Source organism: Macrobrachium nipponense, chromosome 3 (assembly GCF_015104395.2).
Source record: "Macrobrachium nipponense isolate FS-2020 chromosome 3, ASM1510439v2, whole genome shotgun sequence".
Taxonomy (NCBI): domain Eukaryota; kingdom Metazoa; phylum Arthropoda; class Malacostraca; order Decapoda; family Palaemonidae; genus Macrobrachium; species Macrobrachium nipponense.
This window is the reverse complement of record NC_087202.1, coordinates 75,708,683-75,721,192: the sequence shown is the minus strand read 5'-3', so window position 1 is coordinate 75,721,192 and position 12,510 is coordinate 75,708,683.

The following is a 12,510-nucleotide window of genomic DNA, read 5'->3' as shown; positions in this document are numbered from 1 at the left end:
ATGTATGTCTGTACTAGCTGGGTGTATTTGTGTCTTTAGACAAACATGCAAACACCGTCAGAAAATTCTGCGTATGAAAAATAATTTCTGACGTGAACAAATGAAAATCGAACAAACCACCGTTCCTGAACCATAAAAAAAAAAAGACAAAACATGCATAGTATTCACCCGTCCTAAAAGTGATGACATCGTTAGTCCAGCTCCAAAGTGGACCGACTTGCGATCAAAGTAAGTTTGACCTCTTTCTGTGTATGTTTATTTGGTGAGAAAAAAAAATACAAATGAAATTTGTTACGGTGGCCTTTCTCGTAGTCATGCTCTGGTTTGGTGTCACGATTTTATTTATTTTTAGTCTTTTGACATGTCAAATAAATTCTCTCTCTCTCTCTCTCTCTCTCTCTCTCTCTCCTCTCTCTCTCTCTCTCTCTCTCTCCCCTACTTTATTACATTCACTCCTGTAACCTTCTTAATAAGAGAGATCCATTCTCTCTCTCTCTCTCTCTCTCTCTCTCTCTCTCTCTCTCTCTCTCTCTCTCTCTCCTCTACTTTATTATACTTCAGTCCTGTAACCTTCTTAATAAGAGAGAGCTATTCTGTCTCTTCTTCTGTATAACTGAAGTATTATTTAGCAAAGTTGCCGAAGAAAGTATATTCGCTGCCTCCCTTTGTCTCATACAGTCTCATGCACCCATAATATTGATACCAAGGTCCTTTAAATATACTCCGAGTATATTTAAAAGACCTTGATTGATACATTAAATAGTTTAGTCAGATCGTTGCATGATGTAATTAACGGGAAGAGCGCGAAGAAAATTGAGTGACTAATTCGTTGTAACAGAATTATGGGCAACGTGCTTTGGAAAATAAATTTCTATCGATGAGGAGGATTTCTCAATGAATGGTTGAAATCTAATGGGAAAAGTTGACTCAAATGAAGACGTCACCGGGTATACTAAAATTCATGCGGGATAAAGGTATGGCGTTGTGTTTGAAGTTCTTTTTACTAAAATTTCGGCACAAATGAAAATGTGAAAATCTTCTGAAATTACTTTATGGACCAAGAGTTACAATGAATCGTATAATTTCTGGGAAGAAATTGTCCGAGAATTTCAAGGAGACGAGTTCACCGCTTGTTGTAGAACGTTTTAGAGCATTAAATAATGGGAGAAAACTTTGAATAGAACCTGCTCCCGAACCATAACAAAGCGACATTTTCAAAGCGAAGTGGCGTCATAGAAAGACTCTGATTTTCAGTGGCGAATAATAACCGTCTGAAACAAGTGCTAATTAGAAATTTTATGGGTGAACTTTGTATCAGAGTCCCTGGCAAAACAGTAGATTTGGGAAAGCGAAAATAGGCTATTCATATTGAGCTCGTGTCGGGGTTTCAAAATAATCGCTAAAATGATTCGTTGAAGCAAAAAAAAAAAAATTACTTATCAAAAAGTTCCTTTTCAAGCATCAACAAAATTTATATCGGATTACTGATGGACAAAAATTTCCATACGAAAATTGTCTTTAAATTTAGTTTTAAACTAACTGAAGAGCTAAATATTTTATGACGTAGGTCTATATAGAAAGCTTTCGAATATTAAAATATTTATTGGAAAGTATAAAATTCGTCACTTATCTGAAATTTTTTTTAGAGAAAATGGTCAGCAGTTTTTGGAAAATCACGTCATTAATTAAAAAAAAAACATTTAGAAAATTTCTGGTAGGAAGCGGCTTGGAAAAGCGAAATGCATGTGACCGTGTCCTGTCCGAGTTGAAACAGGAGGGAAACCATGATGATTTAGCCAATATACCTCCAAAGAGGCGACTGCCGTGTTACCAATATATCGTCGGAGATACTGAAGTGATTTAAATACTTATCCAACCACCGTGATGGATTGTTATTGGATCGAGTTTGTCTTAATTATTTTAAAGAGAATATCACAGTCTAGAAATTGTAATTCTGGAGATACATCCCGCTAGTTTTTAGCTTATGGGTTGACAGAATATTTGAATTGTAGTTTTTATTTGGTTATAAGAATTTATTATATATATTTTGCAGCATAAAACTATATACGTTAGATATACGGGGTGTCTCTAGAGAACTGTACAAAGTTTATTGCCACATTATACTTGAGCCGATTCTGTTTCAATTACACAGAAGGTTCTTACATCCTTTGCACAATTAACAGCAATCTCTCTCTCTCTCTCTCTCTCTCTCTCTCTTCTCTCTCTCTCTCTCTCTCTCTCTCTTTTCGTGGATAACAAGGCCCTCCTTTCCGGTACTTCTCTCGGGTCAACTGTCCTGCCCTTGTTAGGCCTGAACATCTATACATCCTGGGAGATATACCTATGTCACATCCTCACTTTCACATGCTTCGTTACTATCGTAAGAATTTTGAATAGCATTATTTAACTACTACATTTTACACCATGAATAACCCTCCGGATTTTCATCCCTATACTTCTCTTTGCAGTAGCTGACTCCCACTAGTAACAGGTACCTAATTTAATGTTGCAATCAGGATAGGCGCAATGCTTCTTGAATGAACTAACCCGCTTTATCCAGAATCTTCTACGGCTCCTCTTGCCAAGTGAGGTCATAATCATAGCCATTACACAAACACACACACACATATATATATATATATATTATATATATATATATATATATATACTATATATATATATATATATATATACACGCATGTATTTATGTACTGATAGGCGTTAATCTTTAAAATTGGAAGCAGTCATCAGGTTAGCGCCAAATATCAGATATTTCAATATCCAGTTACATTTACAATAAAAATATAAATATATAAAATGAAATTTACAGACAAGCTTCGCTCGTAGTTATTAAAACTTCGTTTTGATCCAAATCAGTATATAAACTTGAAAAGTACCGACCTTCGTACTATCGGTATATTTGTTTGTAATGCTTGAGTCATCCTTTTAGAATAATGCTTTGGACTATAGGAATAATAGATTGCTGTTTGGATATTATTTTTGCTTGAAATTGTATACCCTAAATGTACCCAAATAAGGGCAAATGTTGCTTTTTTTTTATTGATGTTAAAGAACACTTATGCTATGATAGGGTTGAAATCAATTTTAATAAAAAGTTTTTTTTTTAACAACCAGACATAGTATTCTATAGGAATTCGCTCAGCAAGTTTGTTATGATTTTGGCATGTCTTTTATAAAGATGTGGGTATATTATTAATCACAAGCATCAGTCGTATATATCGTGATTAATTATGTATTTCAAGGATGGTGCTTAGGGAACCGTCCTTTGTAAGACAACTCTTTCCTAAGTTTGTTAAAATTTCGCCTGAAATCCTTTAACCTATTGTGTGTTAAGCTTGAAGACAATATTCATTTTTTGTGTGTTTCAAGCATAAATCTGTCTTTCGATTATTAAGTAATTGGTAAACCATATCCAATGAAGAATTTTCATCCCATCCATATATGGGATAACTTTTTCAAAATTAAATACATGACGGCAACAAGGAAAAACATGTACTTCTGAATGTTAAAGATGTTCAAAAAAATTTTCTTGTAATTTTTCACATTCCCCCGTTATACTGCTGGTGGTTAAATTAATGCATAAAATTTCCTTAAATGTTCTTGTATTTTTTCACATCCCATCCTTTTTATACTGATGGTAGTTAAATTAATGCACAAAATTGCCTTATATTTTCTTGTAATTTTTCACATCCTCCCCCTCTTCTACTGATGGTGGTTAAATTGATGCATAAAATTTCATTAAATTTTCTTGTAATTTTTCTCATCCCCTCCCCCCCTTTATACTTATGGTGGTTAAATTAATGCCCAAAGTTTCCGTAACGAATCTTAAAATCTTTGCTTTCTTACGATGTGTTCCATATTTTCAATACTGTATAACTTTTTTACGTCGATATAATCACTTCAGTAAGGAGTTTTGGCTTTCCAAAATTTGTAAGTATAGAGAATTTTTCATAAGGACTAATTTTACAGTTTCCCGTTAATTAAAAATTTAGTTCTGGTTTTCCCTTTTGTTTTGCAATACAGTTTCTTTAGATTGGGATAGTTTTCTTAAGAAATATAGTCCTAAACGTTAGCTTCTGTTTGTTCTGTAGAAGTTTTGTTACATTCCTGCACTCACTTTAAGAAGTGTCTTGGTAAACGTTTTGATTTTAATTTTTGGGAAAACGGGTACGAAACTATGTTTGTTATAAAAGTATAGGAAGCATGTTGAGAACACCGATATATTTTCACCGATATTTTTTTGTGGGAATCGTAACAATTTCATATTGCTCACGCATGTATTTTGCATTCAAGTACTGCATTTTAACCCCAAAACGAAAAGGAGTAATTATTCTGTATGCATTTCCTTGTCGTTTTAACCCAGAAATCAAAACCTGCAAACTCAGACTTGCGTCATATTGCACGGTGATCAGTAATGAATAATGAATTGCCGCACTTGCAATTGGTCACTTAACACTTCCAAAATAACCAAGACTTGAACCTGCATACACCTGCATCCATAACAGTATAAGTTTGTAGGTAAAGAATTGAATTATTGCGCGGACATTTTCGTACACATGACATTGCAAATTTCTCAAAAGCTACGACCATTAAGAAATAATAACTTTGACTTCAGTCATGTTGAGTACGGAACATTACGAGTAATAGTTATGTATTCCCCTAGCATTGTGATTTTAAAGTGGTTTTACTATTAGAAAATGAAAAAAAGGAGAGTGCAATTTCTCAGCCATTCATCATAAACGCACGCGTCACTCAGAAAAAGAAGAACGTATAAGGAAATTCATCAGGATAAATGGTGCGTTCTTTCCATCGAGGAGGAATCTAGGGATCGTTCACTTTACCTTCAAATCAAAGTTGTCAAGAAAAGCTGTTTCATATAGACTAAATGTGCATGTGAGATAGACACCGAAGGAAACACCCTTTCATTTTTTTTTTTTTAGTCGGAGGATTCGACTCTCACTTTTTATTTACTCTTTTAAAATAACAAGAGACTTTTTTACGACAGGCCGAACTCAGAAATTAAAAATTGATAAATAAACTACTTACTGGCATAACAATTAACTAATATATATATATATATATATATATATATATATATATATAGTATATATATATATATATACATACATACTCTACATACAGACATATATAGACCCTATATATATATATATATATATATATATATATATATATATATATATATATATATTATATATACGTACATACATACATACAGACATATATACACCCATATATATATATATATATATATATATATATATATATATATATATATATGTGTGTGTGTGTGTGTGTGTGTGTGTGTGTGTGTGTGCGCGCGCGTGTGTGTAAATTTGGGATCATTTACTATATATAACCTGGGAGGTTACAGCACTTGTAACACCGGAGATTTATCAGGAATGAAATGGAAAACAACCAGCGCAGTGATTTAAGTTAATTTCCCTTATGTTCGAGAAACAAGTCTGTTATTCACAGGTCTGTAAAACGATACAAAATGTACTCTTGATATTTGCAAAGGTTGAATTAATAAAAATGATTGTCAAATTCGTCTAGAATGAAATTGAAAAAAAGCTTAAAAGCATAAAGACCAGTACCTAACTCTCTTATTGGAGGTAAAAGCTGAATGATATAATTATATATAGTGTGTATATATACATATATATAAAATATGTATATATATATATATAATATATATATTAATATAATATATATATATATATATATATATATATATATATATATATAGATATATATAGATTTAAAATTTACATTATTTTTAAGGTGCCCGTCGTTTAAATTCATGTAATGCTTCTCTCTCTCTCTCTCTCTCTCTCTCTCTCTCTCTCTCTCTCTCTCTCTCTCGCTCTCTCTCTCTCTCTCTCTCGTAAGATGCAAGATAAGATCCGGCCTACGAGAACTTCCGTCCCTTGGCTGACTCATAATGCTTGAAGTCAAAAGGTAAACTGACACCCTTCTATCAAGATGAAATGAATCCTGGTAAAAGTTTGGCTTATATTTTTAAGGAATTTCTGTTTTAGCAACCTTTTTTTCTTTCTCCCTTCCCCCACAGCTTTCTCTCTCTCTCTCTCTCTCTCTCTCTCTCTCTCTCTCTCTCTCTCTCTCTCTCTCTGTCATTTTCTAAAGACAATGTCATTAGTTCTTCCGCCTTCTGCCGATAATTTACTTATCTGATTCTGATCAAATTTGGCAGGGGGAGCTATACAAGCAGACGCAAGCTGCTTAGTTTCTAGTAATTAAATCATTTGGGCTTTGCTTTCCAAGGTACGCCTTCCACAGGAATTTGTTTCTCTCATGGCGATACATTGCAGATTTGGAGCAGTGTTTGTTGCTCCTTATCAATGCGATCTGGAAATTTCCTTTCGTCGAGAAGTAAAAGTATGTACATGTCAAACTTATCATTGAATGTCGGACTTGAAAAAAATCTGATTCATGACAAAGACACAATCACGAAACTTAAAATGTACGAGAATATAACAAAACACAATCTTCATATTAACTGAGGAGCAGAAAAAATCATAACTTCCCATCAAGTACCTTAAACAAATCGCAGTCATGAACTCATTCACGGATCCAAATTCTCTTTTTACTCAGCATTAAATTAGAACCATGTCAAAAAGCAATCATGAACACATTTGAAACAAAAATATGTCCAAAAAAACGGGAACTCATTTGAAACAGAAAAAAAACCACGCACGGCCGTAAACTTTAGTTTGAAGGATGTAAAATGAAATGCAATCATTAACTCTACAGAAAATTTTCATTTTAAATGTACGCATACTCATATGGCACCAACGGAAAGGTCCGTCAACGTACAGCTCATCTTTTCGCTGATGGAATTAAAAAAAAAACAACGAATCAAAATATTAGGACATACTGAATGAAAATAACAAAAGGATATTAACGAAAGAACACAGATTTTATATATATAAACCAACTGAGTATTAAATACAAATTGGTTAATATAACAAAAAGGGAAGCGAGAAGGAACCTGGGAACTAGAACAGAAGTGAACCGATAGGTCTGCTTCTTGGATTTAAGGGAGTTTATGGAAATACGAGAGCGCCTCAGTGGCGTGGTCGGTGTGGTGTTGGCGTACCACCTCGGTGGCCGTGAGTTCAATTCTCGGGCATTCCATTGAGGTGTGAGGGGAGTGTATTTCTCTCGACGTGGTTCGGAAGTCACGTTGCTGAATAACCACTGGTTCCATTCAACGTAAAAACACCATACAAACAAACAATGGAAATATTAGAGGATGGTTATTATTATTATTATTATTATTATTATTTATTATTATTATTATTATTATTTCATTTGTCCCTAAAGGGGAATAAGCTTCAAAGAAAGTAATCCCAAAGTAACTTCTTGAAAGTAAACTTGCGTAAAGGTAATCTGGCAGATGATAACGGCTTATTTATTTAATTTACTTTTGTAAATTTAAAATAAAGCGAGATGGTACTTTGCAGAGTAGTTTACTTATCTCGTTTACTTTGTAAACGAGATAGTACTTTGCAGAGTAGAGAAGGGATTATGGAGGATACACTGTAAAAGAAGAAATTTCTAAAATGTCAACATTTCTTTTTGTATACCTTTATCAGCTGTTTTGGAAATTTTTTTCCATGTCTTTATTGGTTTATCATTATATCCTTTCTTTATCATTGTTCATTTGTATAACTATAACATCGTGTTTTCACCTAAAATGAGCAGTCTTCTCTTAATTTAAGAAGTTGTTGGCAGTTTCGTCATGTTGAATAGAATATGAGCACCATATGAGAAAATATTACATTGGCCCTGCTTTTTAAACTATATATATTATATATTATATATATATATTATATATATATATATATCTATATAATATATATTATATCTATATATATATATATATATATATTACATGCATCTTTTTTTTATTCCAAATCTTCCTTTGGTTTATTCTGGGTGTTTTATCTCCTTTTCACAATCTTAGCTTGGTATAACCAGTACGAATGTAGTTTCAGTACTGGTAATTAAAGTAATTTATGACATATTATGAGTATTTTTAAATTATTGAAAGTATATTAGAAGGAAATTGTTATCAAGGCTTTTAGTACTCTTGATATAGAAAAATAATTTTGAGGCAGCTATGACAGTTTAGTTTCGACGACTTTTCCTAATATTAAATGACTCGGTAGTAGAATGAAGAAATGAGGTAACATGTTGTGGCTTGCAGTTTAAATTATGATAAGCTGTGTGAATTACTAATAAAGTCAGGCCATATGATATGATGTGTGTGTAGCTGAAGTTAAAGAATAATATGTGAGATATCGATGATGATAATTTGAACAAAGTAGCGAAGATCAGCTTGCATTTTACGTTATATAAGGAATAATTCAAAATTTGAAAGTTAATTAAGACTTATATGAATTATGTCGCACAGTTTTCGTTTGAGATTATGATGGTTTGCTTTAGTGACAAGTGTGGATTTATGCAGATTTACTGATGAAATATGTTTTAGTTGCTTATATACACAACATGGCGATGACTACTGTAATTGGCATGTTATATTATAATACACCAGTTGAGGCAAACAATTAGATTGATTGCGTTATGTCATTACAGTGTGCCAAGAGTCTCGGAAATCATTTTGATTTAATTATGAGCTCACTTAAATTTATTTTACTTAAAAGAGGAGGTAATATCATTGTCGTCCGGTAACTTAGTTTATAGTTTATGGTGTAATAGCATATTTGATTTGTATTCGGGAAGCGAGCTTTTACTATGTGATAATATGAATTACAAATGTTAGTTGAACCTGACAATTATTAATTTTTTCTTATGTCTGCCGTAAGTTACATTCTGTAGGAAACTCACCAAAGCTATGTAAGACCTGTGGGTAGATGCAAGAGAGAAGTAGTAATGGATCACAGTGACGTTCAAGAAGAAATTAAAATTCATTGAGGATGACAGTATATTATGTCCTCCCCGTAGGGTGGGGAGTTTAGTGCCGTCAGTGCACCGCATGCGGTACACTTTAGAATTTACTTAAGGTTCTTTGCAGCGTGCCTTCAGTCCCTAGCTGCAACCTCTTTCGTTCCTTTTACTCTACCTCCTTTCATATTCTCTTCGTCTTACTTTCCACCCTCTCCTAACACTTGATTCATAGTGCAACTGCGAGGTTTTCCTCCGTTTACACCTTTCAAACATTTTACTCTTAATTTCCGTTTCAGCGCTGAATGGCCTCATAGGTCGATATTCAATTCAATTCCTTATGTCTTGGACGTCCAGAAAGAATGTGCATGGTGTCATTGGAGGATACCTAGTTTCCCCTTTCAGATCAAGGGTTTATTCTTTCAGAAACACAGTTTGATGTTAGTGTTGCCTAAATTTTTGCTTCACTTTCCTACGCTGCATGATATATTCGCAATTGGACATATGAGCATTCACTTATCAGTGACAGTAATTTTAGGATTTGTCTCCTGTCAGATCTTCACAGACTTTTCATATTTGTCGAATCTCATTGGAATGTGAAAGGGTCTCAGCTGAAATAAGAGGATTTTAAGGTCGATCTTATTCCTGTATTAATATTATCTTAACCCTGTATTAATATTACGTTGATGATGTTTTCACTAAATAGCAACCATGTAAATAATAAAAGCATCTCACTCAAAATAATATCAGTTAGACAATTAAGGTTTACGAAATTGTACTTTTATAAATATTTTATTAGAAAGTTTGTTTACAGGAAAGTATAAATGATTCACAAAAAAATTACTTTGCGACCTTTAAAAGAAATGTATAATATTTCAAAAATACATTTCTTAGTACATCTGGAAATTTGTATTTGTTTTTTTAATGAAATTACTCGACTCAAAAGGGTATTGTAGTGAGATTTGAAAAATGAGAGTATTTATATTAAAGTAACTGGCATCACTAAAAACTGATTAAGTTTTAAAAAATCAGATCTTTTATGCTGAATATTCATTTAATACAATTGTTTTGCAAAAGTTGGGGTACAGACGACGACGTGACGAAAAACATAGATATGTTAGGAAAATTCATTAATCGTGTTAGAAAAGTCTGGAAATCCATGCAAAAGGAAATGTACAATTTCCAAAAAAAAAGAAGAAAAAAAATCCTTTTTCGAAGTTTCTTTTTTTCTCTTGCATTAATTTTACCAAAGGTTTCATCCTTTGAAGAACGTTACGGTACATACAACAATACCTGTTATTTTGTTGAGGCTTTAAAGCAGCTTAGCAGACATTTTATCTGTAAGTCATATCCTACAGAAAAAGATATATTTTGCGTTAAAGGTATCATATGAAGAAGTAAAAAAAAAATGTTGCGGAATTATATAATATGAAAAATTAAAATGTTATATACCGAAGTAAATATTCGGAAAAAAATGTTGGTTAAAAAATTCTTATAATTTTGGACAGATGTTACAATTTAATGCCGATATACTTCGACTAATAATCAAATCTTGTTACTAAATGGACGTTGTGGAATATGAAGATATGATAGTTACGAAATTTATTTAGATTTTGATGTTAAGATTACGTTCAACAAACTTGTTTTCCGAACGTATTTTACAAAAATGAAAACCATCCCCGTTTGAGAAACATTGTGACACTACCACTATGAGCTTAAAAAATGGAGAATTTTTGTCTTTAAGCACATTAAACAAAGATTTTATCCGAAAATGTGGTTTAACGAAAACCGAATAACGACAAATATTATATTATTTTTTGTGTTGCGGATATGTTTACAAAATTGTTATAGGAGATTTAGATTTTAAGAAGACGATGAAAAATAAAAAAATTTCGACAATTCATCTAATAAACATTTTACCCAAGTGTAAGGTTTTACGAAAAATGGAAGTAATATAAGTAAAGTACAATTGTGCCAGGTGGGAAATTCAGATTTTTGTTTTCGTAAAATATATTTACCAAACATGGCCTGTTATATGGAAGTTTAATCTAGCTTATTTGAGAGAGCTAAGACTAACTGGCATGATATGTTATGTATGATTGGTAATTAAGAGTATGACATGTGATGATGCAATTCCATTATTAATTGTGTTTATGATGTTTGGGGTACAATTTTCATGACCTTTCATGTAAGCGCTGTCACATGATTTTGAAGTAATAGTCATCTGTTATTCCATATATAGTAATGAAATAATTATGAGATCTATATATATTATTGCTTAGTTGAAGTATGTATTGAGACAATGCAAGATTATTGATACTGTGGACGTCAGATGACAACACCAGATGTTGGGATTTGTAATTGGCCAATGTGATAAGTAGATTGATTGACTCTTGAGAGGACAATCATCTTGAAATGATTTATGAAAATTGCGTGGCTCTTTGGCCAGATGGGATAATTATCGAATAGCAGTGCAGCAAGGATAAAGAGGACCAGTTGATTTACATCAAAGACTATAAAATGAGCAGGGGATATATATTGTGCAACCACAAGAGTCCTGACATTTTCCGAAAACTCAACTAAGGATGCCTATAGTAGTTGATGGAAATTATGCCGTACATCTGGACTGTATAGTTTGAAACTTAAAAATACTGACATTACGTAATTAAACGACATATCCTCTTTCAAGACGTAGGGTTTCACCATCACAGTATCTCCGTAAGGTGGAGCACGACCATATAAATAAAACTGTGCTTAGAAGCATCTGTGTAACTCCTTTCGGATTCATCCTCATATACAATATGGATAATGAACTACTGAATAAAAGTTTTAATGCCAATGTAAAGACTTCACTTAAAATGCCAGTTCATCTCCAGTGCCAGGATAGACGAAAGGTGCGTGTTGACTCAAGATTTTGTAATGGAACTTGAGGCGAAGTTCTATTTGACCTTCACTTCAGTGACTGAAGGAGGAGTTTCAGTGAATTCTGACACTTGGCATAGGAAGCAGAATGCCGCTAGAATAAGTTGAAGGAAATAGGACTTTGGCAGTTTAAACAGATATTTGCATATTCCTGAGCTTGAGTTATGGTGCTCTTATAATAGCAATTATTATTGAAAGACATTAAGGTTTGACTGAAAATGCGGTGTATGAAATGTATTATGAATATTGTTAAGAGTAGATTTGAAAATGATGTCAATAAATGGATTGGTGGTGAAGGTTGATAGATACTTTATTTGAAAGCATTATAAAAACCCGTTGCTCTTATCTTCGGTATGATTTTTTTTAATTCGTTTTCCCACCTCGGTTTTGTCTTGCTTTGAGATCGGCCTGTCGAGTTTATTGTCACTTTGATAAAATTAATGTATAGATTTTCTTCATAATGCTAATTTGATCATTTAGCTACATATCAACTGTGAAGTAAAGCTGCAACGACGTATGCTAGGTTAGTTAAGAAGCAAGAGAGTATGGAACGCACACGGGAATGGAACAATACTGGTGCACCCATTTTTTTAAACATCAGGTTGGGGCACTCGCTTT